This window comes from Calonectris borealis, chromosome 3, assembly GCF_964195595.1.
Source record: "Calonectris borealis chromosome 3, bCalBor7.hap1.2, whole genome shotgun sequence".
Lineage (NCBI taxonomy): Eukaryota > Metazoa > Chordata > Aves > Procellariiformes > Procellariidae > Calonectris > Calonectris borealis.
This window is the reverse complement of record NC_134314.1, coordinates 66,395,287-66,415,119: the sequence shown is the minus strand read 5'-3', so window position 1 is coordinate 66,415,119 and position 19,833 is coordinate 66,395,287.

Here is a 19,833-nt window from a genome sequence, read left to right as displayed (position 1 = left end):
TGAAATGTGCTAGTCCTTCTCAAATAATTAAAAATGAGAAATGAATTGCCAAGTTTATAAAACTGCATGCTCTGCTTGACAACACTTTCTTTCTCTTTAGCATGGTAAAAAAAAAAAAAAAGAAATTCAGAAGCCAGTCTGGTTGACAGTTTCTAGGAATATTCTAGGCCTTAGTACCAGAAATCTGTTCATTTTATTTACATTAATTTCCCCCAAAAGGGAAGAAAAAAGCAGCGCAGTGCTATGTTAGCATAGCCATGGTTTCTAGCGCTTCTGCAGGTCACAACAATAATTCTCCTGCTTACTCTACTCGTGTAGAAAATGAGTTGATAACATGAGTGATCACCTCCGAGAGAAGTGACGAGCGAGGGGGAACGTTGACGGGAGGATGGAGGAAATGTAAGGTAAGGAGGATGACAGTTTGAAGAAACCACCAGCGGGTGACAGGGAGCGTTCGCAGCCTGGGGCACTGCAAGTGCCTTCCTCTGTAAACGTGCCCCAAATGATGGCAAAGTAATGTCGGGCTGTTTCCTAGAGGCAGAGGTAGGGCTGTACTGCTGAGAATTTAGAAAACGGAATATAATAAAAACCAGGCTGAAATGACATCATTCTTTTCTGTTTCATAAGCACGCGCTGCATGTGTGGACAGTGCGCAGATGTTTTGCTTTGATAACTTGCTGTGTACGTTTATGGCCTCAGAACGTCGATAATTAAAGAGGTTGGTTTAATTTTGAACTGCATGAAATTCTGTGGAAGCATGTATCAAACTTTAAGTTACATCTCTGCAATGTTTAGGGTGTTCTAGTCATAAAAATTCACTACTCTAGTACTTAGTATTTAAAGTATTTTTTTTATTACTCTTCCTCCTCCTTTTTTTTAGTTGCTAATCGTTTCCAGACATTTTTTTCACTATGATGAAGACCTCTGTTGATGTTTTCCTTTTCTTTATTTAATTTTCTCTCTTTTCTTTTTTCTTCTTTTTTAAGTGCAATGTATAGGGAGGTGTTCTGATTTCATCCTCTTGCTAGAAAGTCGGGAGCAGTAAACTTTGAACACATGATGTTTCTTGCCATCAGGATTTCTTGCCAACAGTGTCCTGCCAACCACAAAAAAAAGAAAAAAAAGATGAAATCTCTGGAGAGCTTTCTAATGGTTTGTCTTAGTTTACTCTTGTATTCCAGACTAGACTCTATTGTGTCTAAGAGCAGGATTGATATACTCTGCCTGAATCTGCTGATTGCTAGAGAACAGCTTTGCTAGATGAACATAACACATTCCATAGGTTTCTCCCTTTTATGGTCTCAGTTACAAATAGTTTTTTAGTTCCAGTATGGTTTAGTGAATGTATTCTGCTTTTAAATAGACATTCAACATACGTGTGTCTGCTTTAATAAAGGGCCAACAAGCCATAGATCAGATCAAAAAATCATTTTTCAGTTTGACTATATAATCCTACTAAATGGAGTTTATTTTTCCTTTTATGTATTTTCTCTTGTTTGCCAAAGTTCCTGTTCTTTAATATTATCCCCGAGTTTCCTGAGAACCTCCCAATCACATGACCAGGACCCTATTTTGGTCTTACGTGTTGATGATTCAGAAATGCCATAAATCGAGAAGAAGAGGGAATTAAGCAGTAACATAAATATAGTGGAGGTGGTAGCTGTAGCAGACTGCTTCAGCTGTGGACCAATGGTGATTTACAGTAGTGCATAGCTTGTGTTTCTTTACAGAAGATTTGTGTTTCAGAGCAGTGAAAGGGATCAATAAAATGGAAGAGATTTTTCATTTTATATCCTATGAAGAAGGCTGAGCTGTGTTCTCAAAAAAAAAAAAAACACAAAACCAAAACAAACCTATGTCCAAATCCCCTCTGCTTGTTGTAAAATCTTGTCCCTTCAAAGAAGCTTTAGGTCAGAGGCCTTATATGGGTGAGGGAAATACTCCCCTCTTCCATCCCCCAATTCTTTATTAATTGTGGCATCCGTCCAGTGGGCAGAGGGTCATCTTCGCCCTTGTGACGGAAACGTCGTCTCTCCTTCTGCTGATTATCTTTTTTTTCCTTTCAAATCCCCATTAGTAAGTTTCTGTGTTGTCCAGCACTCTCATCGTTGTCTTCCTTTGCCTGGCAGAAGCATGTGATGTTTGTTGTAAATGTTCTAGACTATTATTTAGTTCTAGTTCTAAAACATTATTTAGTTCCAAGGTATTATGATTCATTTTGAGTAACTGACTCTTCTGCATTACATCTCTCTTGCCAGCTGTCTGTTTGTTTGATCGTAAAAACACAAAAAGCAATCTGGGTTGACAACTCTTGTTTTCAAGGCAAGTGTATCAATTGATGGCTTAGTTTATTCCATTGCCATAAAAATATTTTCAGTATACTCTGATTTATCTAGTCAGTCATGAATGCTTCTTCTTTCTCACCCGTCTTAATATATTGGCTTAGTTTTCTCTAAGAAAGGACAGAAGAAGAAAATGTCAGTCTATAGCAGATATAGGTCATTTGGCTAGATTGGTAGGCATGTTTCATCTTTAGACACAAAGTGTTAAATGTTGATTTGGTCCCTTCTTGCTTTTTCTGAGCATAAAAGCAGCTTTTTTTGGAAGCTGATCGGCAAACTCAGTAGTAAGCTGTCTCTTAGAGGAAAATAAGGAAGCATAAACAGGAAATTTTTCAATAGGAACTCGTGGTTTAATTTTTCACACCATGCAATATAAAAATTGGTAAGCTCATTTATTGGTGAACTGGTTTCAGTAGGTGGCAGTGATTGAATTTTTAGTCTTGTGTTTTTTTCCTAAATTCATTACTGATGCAGGAAAAACAAAACAGGAGAGGCAGAAAATAGATGAAATATAAATCTTGTGACAGTAATTGATAGCTAGGTGGAGGCATCCATCTGGAGCTGCCTGCTTGCTTTTACACACACCCAGCTTTGGGTGATTCAGAAAGAAACTTCTTTTACACAGAGCTAGTGAAGAAAGGGAGGGAGGTGGACATGCTAGAGGTGGATCCCATTCTGGTCATCTCAGATGTTGCTTACTTTATGCTTAAAAAAAACACATGAAGTTACCCTTTTCGGAATGAGAGCTTTTAAAGATAAAGTTGGTTGATTTTTTTTTCTTTTTTTTTTTTTTAAGTTTAATTAAAATCTGAGTGTAATCAATGATGAGAGTTTATAAGAATCAAGATCAGATTTTCAGTAAACACTTTGAACAAAATAAGTATTGTAGGACAAGAATTTTAAGTTTCATCAGTTAGCTTTTGAGCGAAATAATTTTAGTCACTTGCGCTTATGTTTGGCTGTGTGTTTTCTGGGAGGAGTGTGTGTGTTACTGGTTCGTACTGGCTAAAGTCTTTACCATATAGAAAGCTTCCTTACTGATTTTCATACAGTTGCTGCTTCAGTTTTGCTTCTCTTCTAACACTTGGGATCTTGCAGTATTTTTGCTAGTATTCTTGTTCTAGCTACGTGGTGGTGAGCAATTACTTAGTAAAGTGCTTTCACTACTAAGGGTATGAACCCAATTATTCAATAATGAAAAGCCTGTATTTTTCTTGCTTCCACCCTGATGGGGCATCAGCTTGACAGGAGTGACATTAAAATTATTGTATGCAAGCATTCAGCTCCCTCCCCAGGAAAGCATCCCTTACCTTGCTTTAACTGCATTCCTGCAGTGTAACTGCTTCCATTACAGAGAATTTGGCTAAGATCTCCCCACCTGTAGAAGTGTGTTTAACCAAAGCATTCAAGGTCTTGAGCTTACTTGAAAAAATAATGAAATACAAAAATAAAAAGGATTTTTTTTTAATAGCTCTTGAGGTTTGAACTTTACAATGTTTGGGTTGTGTGAATTTCCCCCATCCCTCAAATTAAGTTTAGAAATTTTATCTTTTCTTTGAAGATAAAAGATGAGACTTTCGCCTAGATATGTGACTCTAAAGAACCAGGATGTGGAAAGCAACAGCACAAATATGATGCACCCTGAATTTTGCAGAAATCGGCAGTGCTGTGAAAGCGGGGGGGAATGGGTGCACATGCATGGTGCAGAGCAGCAGCGTGGTTGCTCTGTGCTACCTTGCCTTTCTTGGCTTAGTTTCCCATTTGCACTATCCTGGGAAGCTGCGTATGGAGGTGGAATGATACTGGAGAAAATGTTTAATGAGGTTAAAGATACTTTCTCATGTGTCAGTGTGTGGCTCTGACTAACAGTGTCCATCACTGGAGAAGAAAGCAGTCATTATGGAGAGGCTGTGGGATGAGAAGAGAAGGTAGGAAGGAGGCCAGCCTCCCTGCGAGGAGACGGCAGACCCAGTTTTACAGGCAGAACCTGTAGGACAACTAGATGAACCTCTGCTGAAGACATGCAAAGGCAACAGCCCTCTCTAAGCTTCAAACTAGCTGGCAGTGCCTAAAGGATGAGTGTCTGCCCAGTGGACCTGCTGCTGAAGGCAAGGAGGGTATTTCAGGCTGCATCTTGAGCTGTTTTTCCGAGAAGGGGTGTGTGCATGTATGTGTTTTGGTCGAGGAGTGAGCTTGTGTCCTCACCTCAGCTGCAAGGCAGTGACATCTCTTTTCCGTCAGGGCTGGAGGGCCAGGGATGCCTGTCCTACCCTCCGCTCACACGAATGACTTGTCCTTTCTCATCCTTTTTTTTTTTCCTCTCCATGCTTGCCTCTCAAGCACAGAAATGTATTTTCTGCCCTGTCTTGTAGTGGCTTTCTGCAGTAAGGTCTGAAGGTGAAGGTTTCCATTTAAAAAAAGAAAGAAGCGTTGAAAGCCAAGCAGCAGGCAACAACTTTGCCAAGGGGCCTAGAGTTAAAAATTTGTAAAGGAAATAAGGTTCCCTGGAATTAGGGTGGAAATACATTTCCACTTAATTTCAACAGGCTGCCCTAACAAATTGTAATGCCTAGTTGGCTGACAATGTAGAAATAACCCATGAACTAAAAGAAAAGTTTACTTCGGAAGGCGGCTCTCTTAAACTATTTACCTTGGCTTCGTTCTCTCCTGAATGGGGGAAAACATAACAGTGTTTCCCTCTCCTGATCTCTGTCTTGGCTGGTTGCTGAGATGCTTTTGGATATAATGAAACCTTCTTAGCACAGTAGAGAACTTCCAACATAGCAAAACTGATTGCCAAACTTAAAAAAAAAAAAAAAAGTCTGCATCCAGTAACGAACTTCCTGTGATCTTGGATGCCATATCCCTTTTGTGCTGTGGCAATGTCTTTTCCACACGTTTTTATAAAGTGTTTTGAATTTTTTTTGGTGACATAATTCACATAAGTATTCTTTCTTTGCCCAACCCTGACCTCACCCCACTATGGAGCTTCTTTAGTACTTTTTCCTGTTGAAAACCACCAAGGACTTCAGGCATCGTTTTCCCACATGCAGTGAAAATAAAGCACTATTTTTTTTTTTTTTTAAAAAAAAAAGACCCCCCAAAACCACCCCGCCCCTGCAAACAGCTTTTCCCATGAAGAAAAATTCTTCTGTCTGAAAATCAAAGTGGTTTTTTTGGAAGTACAAGTTTAATAGGGATCCAGGAAAACACTCTCCTCTAACCTTCTTCTCCCTATCAATACCCTGGATTGTCCAGAAGAGAATTGGAGCGTTTGTAAAAAACCCCTGGCCAGATGTAGTCTTGGGGGTACGGCTGGTTAACCTGGCGCGCTCTGCTTCTGAAGAAGTTCCTGTTCTTTCCGTGCTCCTTCAGTTTGCCATCCCTTCGGCTGTGCTGACACAGCTGTTTTGGGGCCGTCAGTTGGCTCGCTGCAATGATTCAGATCACACCCCAGCATTTCTGAAAGGCCGCGGCTGCGGTGGTGCAGTGGCCTGGGCAGTCCCCGAAGCGGCTGTGCTTGCGCGGGAGGAGCCCTGCCGTGCTGCAGCGCAGGAACAAGCACGCAGAGGGCAGGGAAAGACGGGAACTTTATTTTCTGGCTTTACTTGAGAGCAAAAGAAAAGGTACTTTGTAATGACCCCACCTGAGAGTAGATCCCATTGACTACCGGGAGGGTGGGCTGCAAGCACTCTCCTGGGGGCTGTCGTAAGTTTTTTTCCCCGAGATACTTGCAGTGACCCTTAGAGCAGCCCAGAATTTGGGAGCCATAAAGGAGCTGCTTTGTCTGTTTGCTCAGTTGTTTTATAAGTGTCTATAAAGTGGCACTTTTTTCCTCAATTTTTTTTTTTTTTTTTTTTAAGAGAAACCGTGCAGGATATTAACTTGACGACTAAATTGTGTCTTTTAAGATGGCCCATTCATTGCTGAAGGATGCTGACAGGTACCATATATTTTAGCCAAGATGTGATTTTTGTCGAGTGATCTTTAGAGCTGTCAGTCTATCGCCTTTTACTGGCCCTAAGCTAAACAGAGTAACTCAGGATCCTGTAACCAGAGCAGCCCTTCATAAATGAAGGTCAGTTGGGTGAAGTGCTGTAACAACAGCCTGTAGAAACAGCCTTAGACCACGGCACCTTTTGTTAAGCAGAGGAATATTAACTACACTGAGAGTTCCTGAAAGTGGGTGGTTTCTACCGCCAAGCTCAGTAACGCTTTGTCGTAATGAAAAAACAATACTGTCTGCAAGTAAAGATTGAAAGCGTCTCCTCACATCTGTTTGTCTAAGCTTGGGAAAAGGTGCCATGGGATGAGAGGAGCAAATCCTGCTGTGGCCGTGCTCATACTTGAAGGAAAAGCTTTAAATGCCAGCAAATGCCAAGGCGTCTCTCATGAAGTTAGTTTTAATTTATTTTTAGACTTGATTAATAGTTACTGCAATATTTGCCTTGCACATTTTTTTAATGGAATGCTTTAAAAAAAACTCGTTTAATATGTGATCCCTTCTGTGTAATTGTGCTCTCATACAATGTCTTTGGTGAGAATGAACTAGCACAGTTTTACCCAGAATTGTTTGGAAGACACCAGTGTGGAAAGCAGAGATGACTCACAGTGCCTTGGAGGAAGAAGAGCTAGCAATTAACCACAGAGCATGGTATTATCTCTATGCCAAAGCTGGCTGAGAAAGCCAGCGTGTTTTCCACTTTGCTATTTCAGGAAAAAAAGTACCGCGGAGAAATATTGGCTCTTTAAGCAATCTTGATAATCTTGTCAACTTCAGTTTAGAACAGGTAGCATGGGAGGCATGTGAATCAAAAGAAGGTGGTAGTTCCCATCTAGAAACCATTGTTATTTTTATTTGATGAATGAATACATATGAAACATTCTCCTTATTTGTCAGCAGACTCCTCCGGGTGAATAAACTTGGTTGCATAACAAGAATGTGGTGTGTGATAGAGCACATAGTTAGATAATAAGTATTTCTGCATAAATTTATTTTCTATGTAATCCCATGTGTCTGTACTTGTATTTCTTCAGGAATATCTGTGTGGCATCTGTTTCTATGCTGGCAGTTTGCCCGATGCCTGTAAATAAGGAATGTTTATTGCAAGTGAAATAGTAAGTATCTCCTACTTCTCAGTGTTATTTGTTTTCCAGTTGTGTTAAGTGCAATAGGGTTCATGTTGATGAAGGTGGCTTGACTTTACAGGCAGAACTAGGTGAAAAACACAGCAATTAAATCTTTATTCTAATTTCTTTACAATAAAAATCTATCTTTTAAAGCATATGTTGAATATTTTCTTTTGGGATGTGTTTTATTTACATTAGTTTGATATTTCCTTTTATGTCTAATGGCCTTTACTTTTGCTTATTCAGAGAATACAGTAAGAAAGGGGTTAGCTTCCATTTTGGGTCCTACTTCTTTTCCTCGCCCCTCACCTCCTGAAAGATGTAAAGACATACTGCTGTTGTGGTGTGCTGCCCTGGGACCTGGGCCTCTTCTCGTGGAGATCTCCCGCTGCTCCACTTCTTGCTACGTAAGTGTGCAAGCTCAGTTCCCGAGCTCGAGCCATGTTCCTTGTTTCTGCCAAGGAGAAGGTGAAAGACCTCATGAAATACTGGATTTGGCTCATGGGCTGCCAGTTATGCCAATTGCTTTATTTCGTTTAGTAAAAAGAAGGAAAAACGGTATAGATAGGAGCAGTATTTAGGCATTGGCCATAGGAGAAGTCATGCTGAAGGAGGTGTTTGGATGTTAATGATGCATCAGGAATGATACTCGGTTTCCAAGCATGTGAAGAGGAAGGCCTTGAAGAACCTGCGTGATGAGGAGCTTAGAGTTGCTTTCAGGCTATCAGGGTATTGCAAGCAGATTGTCCTGTGGGCAGGAAAAAGCCCTAGGTGAAGATTAAGGCTGTAATTTAGTCCACTGGTTAATAGTGAAATGTCAGGGCGACTTCATTTAAAAATGACTATCAAGGTGTGAATCTCCTTTGCCTTGATGAAACCGCCTGAAATAGTGATTGGTGGTTGGCCATTGGCTGTGAGAAGTCAGTAAGTCTGCTTTCTAAACTCTTTCCTCCTTGGGAGAAGTTGATTTGGGGTGTTAGTATTGTGGGAGACATCCACTGGGCTCTCAACAGATTAGTATCTGATGAACAAACATTTTTTACACCTGTAATTTCAATCATATGTGATTTCTCTTTCACTTTCTACCCCTCCCACCCTGTATTTCACTAAGTAAGTGGTATGCCAGAAGATGAGCTTTCTTTAGATATGTAAACAAGAAGCTGCGGTGCAAATTGCAGAAGATTGCAAAGCCTTGATTTGGTTTTCTCTGTGCTGTGAGCAAAGAGCAACGATTTAAGAATTGACACTCTCAGTTTTTTAACTGCGACTAAACAGCTGCTCTGTTGAGGCTGATTATTTCACATGCCAGTGGTTGAGAGGCAGCGTCAGTTCATTCCTACTGCTAGCGTGAATGTCCTTGTTTATCCTGTCTTCTCTTCTGCTGAGGACAATTTGGGCTTTCATTTTTCCCTCCTGTCCTCACCTTGTTTTGACAGCTGATGAATAGGAACCCTTCCTGTGTGTCAAATCTTTTATATAGGGTCTGCTGGGGGGACCGTAGGCTCTACAAGAATGACGCTGCACATTATTCTTTTGTATTCTTGGGTCTTTTTCCACCTAGGAACTGCTCTTGGTAGGGGAAAATGTCAAAATGTTTCAAGGTTGCAAAAAAAGAATCGAGGTTGATTTCAGGCTTGTATATAGCAGAAGGGGAAGTTGCAGGGGGGGAGAAAAATTTTGTCATTGGTCACAGTTGGTGCTCGTGCTGAATACGTGGATGTGTACATATGGAGTGAGCACATGCACACGCACTCCGTACAGAGAGAGTGCATACACATACTTTGGCCACATGTTCATTATTTTAGAAGTTTAGTTTTCTCCTGCATTTTTATCAAGCTTTTAACAGGGCTATTTTAATTGGGATTAAACATAACTATGTAGGACAGTAACTAAGACGCAAACTCTGTTTTCATCCTCGCTCTCTGTGTGTCAGCAACATTCCTTGTGCTCATCCTCCGCCTAGAAATGAGTTTCTTTTAACCTAGAGCCTGTTGTGAAGAAGAGAGGAGATTGCAGCATTCCTCCAGGCGTGGCAGGGCTGGGTTTCATTTACAAATTTTGTTCAGAGTTGCAACACACTCCTCTGTACTTACCATGTATCAGGCTAAGCAGGCATGCAAACTTACAAATGAACTCAAAAAGCATGATAGCGATCCTATACCTGTGCACACACTTGCAAAAGTGAGCTTTCTTCTGAAGTTCAGTATTTACGCACGGTTTACAGAAACAGCACATTCTTAGCTTGGTTCCTACAAGAGACATACGTACAATGTCAGTAAGGTCAAATAATTTTGCTGTTTTGGCTGGGAAGTAACTTTGAAATACGTTTTAAAGATATGGGGCTCAAGACAAAAAGATGTATGGAAACAGCATTTGTATCTTTAGGAAGAAATAGCTTCCTGTGTTTTGCATGTCAGTGAGACCTGGTTATAACACACATGAAGTACATTTTCGGTGTTGGAATGGTCAGGTCTGCCCAATGTCTCACTGGGTTTTAAAGTTCCTTTTTAACATTTGATTATTTCAAATACCTCGTAAGATTTAATAAAGTGCGTATTTTGTAAGTCAAAGAGTGTGTGAATACAAACAGGAAAAAAGAAAACAAAACAAACAACTTTTGCATTCATGGGCCTAGTAAATAAGATGAAGAATGAGGATTTCTGAGATTACTGATGATTCTTCTCTGCTGCTTCTTTAGCCACTCTCTCCTTTCTTGTTCTTTGTGGTTCTGTTATCTACAAAAACATTCAGATTAGTGCGTTAATTAGTTTATGTTAACCAGCAGAGGGCTTCCACCTCAAAGCAAACAGCCTTATTCCCTCTACAGTTTCCCTGGTATCCTCTTAATCAGAGAAGTGGGAAACAGAAAGACATTTATTTAGTTGTCTAGGGTACTTTCCTGCTGGCAGAATGGTCCTCAATTACATGTTAATAAATGTTTTTATACAGGTTGTTTTTAATTGGCTTCCAGTTGTTTTTAGTACAACTGTAAGCTTTTCCACAGGAAACTTGGATGACCCAGTAGAACTTTCTTGTGCTTCACCAAAATCTCGTATTTCTAAATTTCTAATGTAACTGGCTTGTTGCAAAGTTTCATGTGCATATTCAGGTATTAAAAGTGATTTGATCTCCTTCTTAGTATAAGCATAGCATATGCTGAGTAAAGTAGTAGGACAGAGAAAACTTATCTTACAATTTAGATTAAAGCAATGCAAGTTGCATTTATAAAGTCAGAATTTGTTTAAACCCATGTGTTCATTGCAGAGCGTTCAAGAGCAGAGAGGAACATAAGTGCAGTAGAGACAGGGTATTACAAAAATAGACAGCTTTCCTGGGAAGTAGGAGACGCAGGGAGTGGTTTTGATTTGGAGCATCCCTCGTGTCAGCTGGGACAGCATTTTGGAGCGGTTGGGTGCCTGGTGGAGTTGGGGTCAGCGCGGTGCAGGAGTGCTGAATGCCAGCTTACTTCTGTAGCACCTCTCGAGTTTCTCTCCCAGACCCCTTGAGTGACTTCTCCTGTTGATCAGAACTGTTATGGATAACCTTTGGGGATTCAATGGACAGACGAGTGGCTGGGGGAAAAAAAAATTCTCTTCTTCAGACAGAAAACTTACTCCCTCCTCAAAAATTCAGTACTTAGATAGTTAATCTTCACAGACCGTCAACACTTGGGATGTGTTGGCTGACAGTTGTGAGTGGAGCACTGCCCGAGCCAAGCCTCAGCTTTGGAGAGGAGATGACCCTGCGGCTGAAAGATTTTTAAAAAGATGATGTGTTGTGAAAGCAGAGCCCCACGGCTCAGGAGGACTCGTGTTGGAACCGAGGCAGTGGCCGCAGTTAGGGGGAGCTTTTAGCAGAGCTGTCTTAATTACCGAGTTGCCGTCCCCGAGTCAAAAAACAGTAAAATTGTTAATTACATTTTAAGCAGAGATAACAACAGCTTTCTGTAAATAAATTGCTAAAAGCTAAGTCACAAGCGTGTCACCGTAACCGTGTGGCTGGTAACACCTCTCGCTAAACCCCGCGCCCCTCGGGCGCTGCGAGCGGGCTTCGCGCCCGGGCGGCCGGATCCCTGCTGCCACCTGCCGGCCCGGCCCGCCCGGCCCTGCGCGGCCCTGCCCGGCCGCCCCGCTCTGCCCGGCCCTGCGCGGCCCTGCCCGGCCTCCCCGCTCTGCCCGGCCCTGCGCGGCTGCCTAAGTCTCACATTTTTCAATACATTCCAATTAATCACCACCACTTTTCTTTTTTTTATATATATGTATATATATGTATATATATACACACACACACACACAGAGATATCATTCCCTTAATCTATGGGCCATCCCTCTAAAATGTCCATTGAGTTCATTTAGTCCACGAATTTGGGATCCGTCTCTCATAACAGTCTTTCAGGGCCAGAGAGATGGTGTGTGGTGTTGGACTGTTGCATCCTGCAGCCAGTTCTCATTTCAGTATTGCTGCGCTCGTCTGGTTCTGTCATCGTTGCACTTTGCTCGGTTTCATCGGAGTTAGTTCATTCTTCATTAATCTGGGTGATTTTTACTGCTATACCATTGATAGCAACCATAGAAATAATGATATACAATATCATATAACATTTAACATCATACAATTCAGTTCATTGGCTATTTTCACCCAAAATCAAGTCCTCTTGAGGCACACACCGGACTTACACATCATTTCGCATCACCCACCAAGTGCACCCAGGTCCTTGAGCAAAAGCAATCCCACGGATGGGTTTTCCCTTGCCAGAGGCAGGAGTAACCCAGACCGTCTTCCCCAGCATATTTCTTATGTGCACGACAGGACTTTTTCCCCCTCTTCAGTACGTAAGTGTTTTGATTGGGCAGGGCGAGCTCGATTAACAGATCCCCTGGTATTGACTAACCAGGTGGCTTTTGCTAAATGTGTGTCCCAATGCTTGAATGTCCCACCACCCATTGCTCTCAGCATAGTCTTTAACAGTCCATTGTATCGTTCGATTTTCCCAGAGGCTGGTGCATGGTAGGGGATGTGATAGACCCACTCAACGCCATGCTCTTTGGCCCAGGTGTCTATGAGAGTGTTTCGGAAGTGAGTCCCGTTGTCTGACTCAATTCTTTCTGGGGTGCCATGTTGCCATAGGACTTGTTTTTCAAGGCCCAGGATGGTGTTCCGGGCAGTGGCATGGGGCACGAGATATGTTTCCAGCCATCCGGTGGTTGCTTCCACCATGGTGAGCACATAGCGCTTGCCCTGTAGGGTTTGTGGGAGTGTGATATAATCAATCTGCCAGGCCTCCCCATATTTATATTTCAACCATCATCCCCCACACCAAAGAGGCTTTAACCGCTTGGCTTGCTTGATTGCAGCGCACGTTTCACATTCATGGACAACGTATGTAATAGTGTCCATGGTTAAGTCCACCTCTCGATCACAAGCCCATCTATATGTTGCATCTCTTCCTTGATGGCCTGAGGCATCACGGGCCCACCAAGCTATAAATAATTCACCCTTATGTTGCCAGTCCAGATCCACCTGAGCCACTTCAATCTTAGCAGCCTGGTCCACCTGCTGGTTGTTTTGATGTTCTTCAGTGGCCCGACTCTTGGGTACGTGAGCATCTACGTGACGTACTTTTACAGTCAGGTTCTCTACCCAGGCAGCAATATCTTGCCACAACGCGGCAGCCCAGATGGGTTTACCTCCATTCTGCCAGTTGTTCTGCTTCCACTGCTGCAACCACTCCCACAGGGCATTTGCCACCATCCATGAGTCAGTATAAAGATAAAGTACTGGCCATTTTTCTCGTTCGGCAATGTCCAAGGCCAGCTGGATGGCTTTCACCTCTGCAAACTGACTCAAGTTTCTGCGACTTGCCATATAGGACTCCATACAGCAGCCTTCCACCTCCGAGGCTTTCCCACAAGGCGACAGGACCCATCACTGAACAGGGCGTATTGCTTCTCGTTTTCTGGTAGTTTATTATACGGTGGGGCATCTTCAGCACGCGTCACCTCCTCCTCTGGGGATATTCTGAAATCTTTGCCTTCTGGCCAGTTCGTGATCACTTCCAAGATTCCTGGGTGACTGGGGTTTCCTATTCGGGCCCGTTGTGTGATCAGCGCGACCCACTTACTCCACGTAGCATTGGTTGCATGATGTGTAGAGGGGACCCTCCCTTTGAACATCCAGCCCAGCACCAGCAGTCGGGGTGCCGGGAGGAGCTGTGCTTCAGTACCAACCACTTCCGAAGCAGCTCGAACCCCTTCATATGCTGCCAATATCTCCTTCTCAGTGGAGTGTAGCGGACCTCGGATCCCCTGTATCCCCGACTCCAGAACCCTAAGGGTCGACCTCGAGTCTCCCCTGGTGCTTTCTGCCAGAGGCTCCAGGTAGGGCCATTCTCCCCGGCTGCGGTGTGGAGCACATTCTTCACATCTTGTCCTGCCTGGACTGGCCCAAGGGCTACTGCATGAACTATCTCCCGTTTAATTTGTTCAAAGGCTTGTCATTGCTCAGGGCCCCATCTGAAGTCGTTCTTCTTCCGGGTCACTTGATAGAGGGGGCTTACAGTCAGGCTATAATCTGGAATATGCATTCTCCAAAAACCCACAATGCCTAAGAAAGCTTGTGTTTCCTTTTTGCTAGTTGGTGGGGACATGGCTGTTATTTTGTTGATCACATCCATTGGGATCTGATGACGACCATCTTGCCATTTTATTCCTAAAAACTGGATCGCCTGTGCAGGTCCCTTGACCTTACTTTGTTTTATTGCAAAACCGGCCTTCAGAAGGATTTGGACTATTCTCTCCCCTTTCTCAAAAACTTCCTCTGCTGTGTTGCCCCACACGATGATGTCATCAATGTACTGCAGGTGTTCCGGAGCCTCACCCTGTTCCAGTGCGGTGTGGATCAGTCCATGGCAAATGGTAGGGCTGTGTTTCCACCCCTGGGGCAGTCGGTTCCAGGTGTACTGGACGCCCCTCCAAGTGAAAGCGAACTGTGGCCTGCACTCTGCCGCCAAAGGGATGGAGAAGAAGGCATTAGCGATATCAATGGTGGCGTACCGCTTGGCTGCCTTTGACTCCAGTTCGTATTGGAGTTCTAGCACGTCCGGCACGGCAGCACTCAGTGGCGACGTGACTTCGTTCAGGCCACGATAGTCTACTGTTAGTCTCCACTCTCCATTGGACTTTCGCACTGGCCATATGGGACTGTTAAAGGGTGAGCGAGTCTTGCTGATCACTCCTTGGCTCTCCAGTCGACGAATCAGCTCATGGATGGGGATCAGGGAGTCTCGGTTGGTGCGGTATTGCCGCCGGTGCACCGTTGTGGTAGCGATCGGCACCTGTTGTTCTTGGACCTTTAACAACCCCACAACAGAAGGGTCCTCCGAGAGACCAGGCAGGGCAGACAGCTGTTTAATTTCCTCCGTCTCCAGGGCAGCTATACCAAAAGCCCACCGATACCCTTTTGGGTCCTTGAAATACCCTCTCCTGAGGTAGTCTATGCCAAGGATGCACGGAGCCTCTGGGCCAGTCACAATGGGGTGCTTTTGCCACTTATTCCCAGTTAGGCTCACTTTGGCCTCCAATACAGTTAACTCTTGGGATCCCCCTGTCACTCCAGAAACACAAATGGGTTCTGCCCCTTTATAGCATCAGGGTACACTGTGCACCGGTGTCTACTAGAGCGTTATACTCCTGTGGGTCTGATGTGCCAGGCCATCAAATCTACACAGTCCAGTAAACCCAGTTGTCCCTTTCCTCCACCTGGCCGGAGGGAGGGCCCCTCTAGTTCTGATCATAGTATCCATCTCTCACTTCTTGCAAACGCGAGTCAAGAATTTCTTCATCACAATTACAATCCAAAGTAAGATCAGCCCTTCTACTCTGTCTGGGGAACTGTTCACTGGAAACTGGACCGTTGTGAGACAGGTTTGTCCTAAAAACAGGAGCAGCATTTTTCCTTGGAGAACTCCCTTGTGTCATTGTTTTTCCTTGCAACTCACGTACACGTGCCTCTAGGATGAAGGTAGTTTTCCATTCCACTGCCTCATGTCCTCTCCATGGTCACGCAGGTAAAACCACAGGGTGCCCCGTGGTGTGTGCTTTCTATATCCTCTCTCTTGAGGAGAAAAACGCTGACCCTTAATGGCTGAGATACTGGTCCGTACAGGTGGAGAATAGGACATACCCTCTTTGAGTTGCTGGACCTCCCGGGACAGTTTCTCCACAGCCGAGACAAGGGAGGAGGAGACAGTTTCTTCGTATTCCCGGAGTCTGCTAACCACATCAGCCACCATTGGTGCTTCTTCCTCTGCCCAGGACAGTACTGCCAACGAACTGGCATACGACGCTGGTGCGCTCCGTACCAACTTCCGCCACATGGATCGCGTGCACTGGACTTCATCTGGATCTTTGGGTGTTTGGTTGTTGTCCAGGTCACTACAAACCACCTCCAGCACGCCTAATTCTCTCAGGTACTGGATACCTCTCTCCATAGTGGTCCACTTGCCTAGGCGATATATAACATCTTCCTTGAAGGGATACCTTTCCTTCACGCCTGATAGCAGTCGCCTCCAGAGGCTGAGCACCTGTGTCCCTTTTCCAATTGCTTTGTCAATGCCCCCTTCCCTAGCAAGGAATCCCAGCTGCTTGGCCTCCTGCCCCTCTAATTCCAGGCTACCGGCCCCGTTATCCCAGCATCGGAGCAGCCAGGTGACAATGTGCTCGCCTGGATGACGGCTGAAGTCTTTTCGCATATCTCGCAGCTCACCCAGCAAAGCTCAGTGCTTGAAACCGCTCCTGCGGCCAGGGATTGCCGAACTCCCTGCATACTTGGAAGCAGATTTTCTCTGAAATTCTGGTTTTCCATCCGTTCTGGAATTGTGCTGATGAACAAAACCAAACGCTTGCGAATGTATGTGTACCCAGTTGATGCAGGTAGTTGTCGACTTGCCTGCTTTTTTGGCATCAAACTATTTTAGAGGAAAGCAGGATTTGTTTCTGGGTGATTCTGGTGTTCGTTCTGCCTCCCTCACTAATACCTTACCTTTTTGCTCATAACCCAGTTGCACGAGCACCTTGTTCGTGCTCCTTACTCGGTTCCTCTCTCACAGCAAGAGCGGTTTGGTTGGCTGGGCGGCAGTTACCCCACCAGCGGCGGGTGTTGGGGGCAGAACCAGGCCCAGGTTAGCCCACCGCTTTCTAGAAACTGTCCCCTTGGCTTTAGGAAACTTCCTCACCGAGGTGAGCACCGCTATTATTAAATCTGCCCTGCCTGCCCTGATGCAGTGAATCCTTCTGGGGTACAGCAGTTGAAGGCAGGGAGGCTGCTGGCAGGTGCATCGTACAGACCTGCCCAAACGCTGCTTTATTCTCTATGGTTGTCTGCGGCCTGATTTCCACCCCACCCCACCCACCCCGGACCTAATAAAGTTGGAAATGTGGATGGGGTGCTTGAAGCAGTCCTACAGTACAGAACTCCCTTCTTTTTTAGGTGCTCGTTTATGGTATGGAGTATTTTTAAGTTGAAAAAAAAACCTAAAAGGATAAAATGGGTAACAAAACAGAAAAGAAATTTTCATTTGTAATTAGGTCATTCAAAGGCTCTGTAATGGTTGTGATAGAAGCAATTGAGAGGCATTGCTTTTTGTGGGAGACACGGCCTCCTTAAGTAGGTCGCGAGGCTGGTAGCCAGGAGACCTACTTTCTCTTCTTAGCTTTGCTGCTTATCCTTTCTGTGATGTTGGGCAAGTAACTTCATTTTTGATCCTTTTCCTTCTTTACTATGTTTTTTTCCCTTCTTAGGTCCATTCAGATTGGAAAGGAAAGAGTTTCTCGCTATGTGCTTTGCACAAGAAGGGACACAATCTTAACTGGAAGTTTCAGGCTCTGTTGTAATACCAAAATGCTCTTTGTGGCTGCTTTGCTGTAAATAATCATGCAGGAATATGGATTACTTTGCGGCTTTGCTATGTGAGCATTTTATAGGGTTCTTGCAAAAGAACAGGCACGCTGTAGATAAAGACCTCTGATGGAGGTCAGGTTCACAAGCTTTCAATAGCTACTGAAATTCCCACGCATCTCTTCGCGGAGATGATGAGCGGCGCTGGGGAGGTGACCAGACGTAGAGGATCCAGCAGTGTTGGGGCAATTTCTGGGATGGAGGGTCCCTCGGGGCTGCCGGGCACCCCGCGCCCTTTGCTGGCTGCAGCGAGAGCTGCGTAGTGAGGGGTTGAGTCTGCAGGCAAGGTGTTTTCAATGGGCTTTTGACTGTGCTTAATCCAAATGGCTTTATGACCTGCTGGTGATGAGTTGTTACCACCTGAAGGAAAACACCCAGGAAGCCTGAGAGAGAGGTGTCCTCTCGGATGTTGGAGCAGTGGCTGCCCCAGGAAGCTGTACTTGTGAATTACCCTTGTTACTGTCTGGTTGAGTCATCAGAAATGATAGACTAGGAAATGTAGGAATTAAATTATCATGTGAATTGTACCAAAAACCACAGCTCAACCAAAACCAGAGCACGTCTGCGGGGTTTTGGGGTTGTTCTTTTTCTTTCTGTTTTGTTGGGTTTTTACACTGAACCGAAACCTTTTCTTTGCAACAATTTTTTTGTTTGCTGGCCTTAGGGGAACGCAGTGGCTGTGAGCCATGTGCGTGTGTTTGCTTAACAACTTTTAGAGAATTCTTTGAAGATCAAGTTGTGATAGATGGTAAAAATCCTGAAGGCATGTGAGGCTGCACATATTTGCTCTTCTGCACTCTAAAAGTAAAAAAAAAGGGCGGGGGGAGGAACCAATTTACCTTTCTACTTTAAACCCTGGGTTTCTTCTTCTGTGATTCCTTCATGGTTTTTTACTGAGGTGGGCTTGTATTAAGTGAACCAAAAATAATGCCTTAATCTTTACATGTGTAACCTGGAAAATATGAAGCCTATTTATTTGCATTATAACTTCATAAGGGAGAAAACAGTCAGGTTGGAGAATGGTCTAAGCTTATTAGAAGTGTACCTTTTTTCTCTTAAATGGCTTTGTAGAGTTTTTTACAAAATTAAATTTAATCGTCTAACGTGTGTTAGGTACTAAAATTTCCAACTCCTTGGCCTTTCGTTTGGCTACTGATAAAAGTGTGGAATAACCTGCAATTCCATTGCTCTTAATGCCTCTATATGTATTGTTTTTCAAACGGTAATCGCTATTTTCTCTTGATCTTGGGAAATTTACTTTTGATCCACATGTTCAACAGTGTACACTGATTAAGCTTCCTGTCACGTACAAATAAAAAGCATTCCGTGATAATGACAGTATCGCGATGGATCTTTTCCTGCAATGAAATATAATAATACCAAACTCTGAACAAAGCGTGGCACCACTTTATATTTACAGTAACAGTGGAAATGTTATGGTCAATCACCCACGGCAATGTTTTCGCCCTTGCATCATCATGTTGTGACTCAGCACCATGATACAAAGGCAGAGCTCCAGACAGGTCAGGAAAATTCCTAAAACCAAATTGCTGCCAAGACTCTGGGCAGGTCTATGGGATTTACCCTGGCATTTTGGGTTAACCTGAAAGGGTTTCTTTGCTGTTGCCTTCTCTAATCTTCTGTTTCTAAGAAGTACACTGTAGAGGAGATGACTGTGATTCTGCAGTTCCTACCAGGGTTTTTGTATATCTGGCTCTGTATAATTTAGCCAGTAATAGCTGTGGTAGTTTAGAGTTCTCTGTATTTTGCAGCACTGGCAATTCCAAATGTTTGCTCTTTCTCAAAAGAAACAGTAAGTTGACTTAAATCATGGTCTTTGATTTTTACATTAAATCCTGCCTATTTGAACGTGCACTGCCCCAAAGTGGGTATTCCAGTGGTTGGATCTCTAGGGGTATGTCACCTCACATTCTCAAAATCATCTTTTAAGTAAAACGTCTAAAGAATAAAAACAAAACAACCTCCCCAAACCCTACCCAAGTCTCTTGTCTCATTGGGGGTGTGTGTCTTTTTAAGATGAAAGACTCCAAAATAGGAGGTCTTGATGACATAGCAAGAAGAGCAAATGTTAGCAGTGTGTGCTCCCATTTGCGCACCGCCCCAGTCCCCCTCCCCAACCCCACTACACCACCACTGACTTTGGGAAGTGGTGGAAGACCTGTGGATGTACATATGCATTACCTCGCCGGGCGAGCTCAATTTAAATGCAGCCTATTAAATTATTTACAGAAGACAGTTGGCCAACCCATTGTGCTGTGCTGGTAGGAGCCAAAGGTCACTTTGGCGTGCCGGGTTGATTCATAGGGTAATCTGATACAGTACTTAGCTTTTTGCCTCCCAGTCAGTGGGTTAAACCTTATCCTCTTATTATGAGTCAGAGAACCGT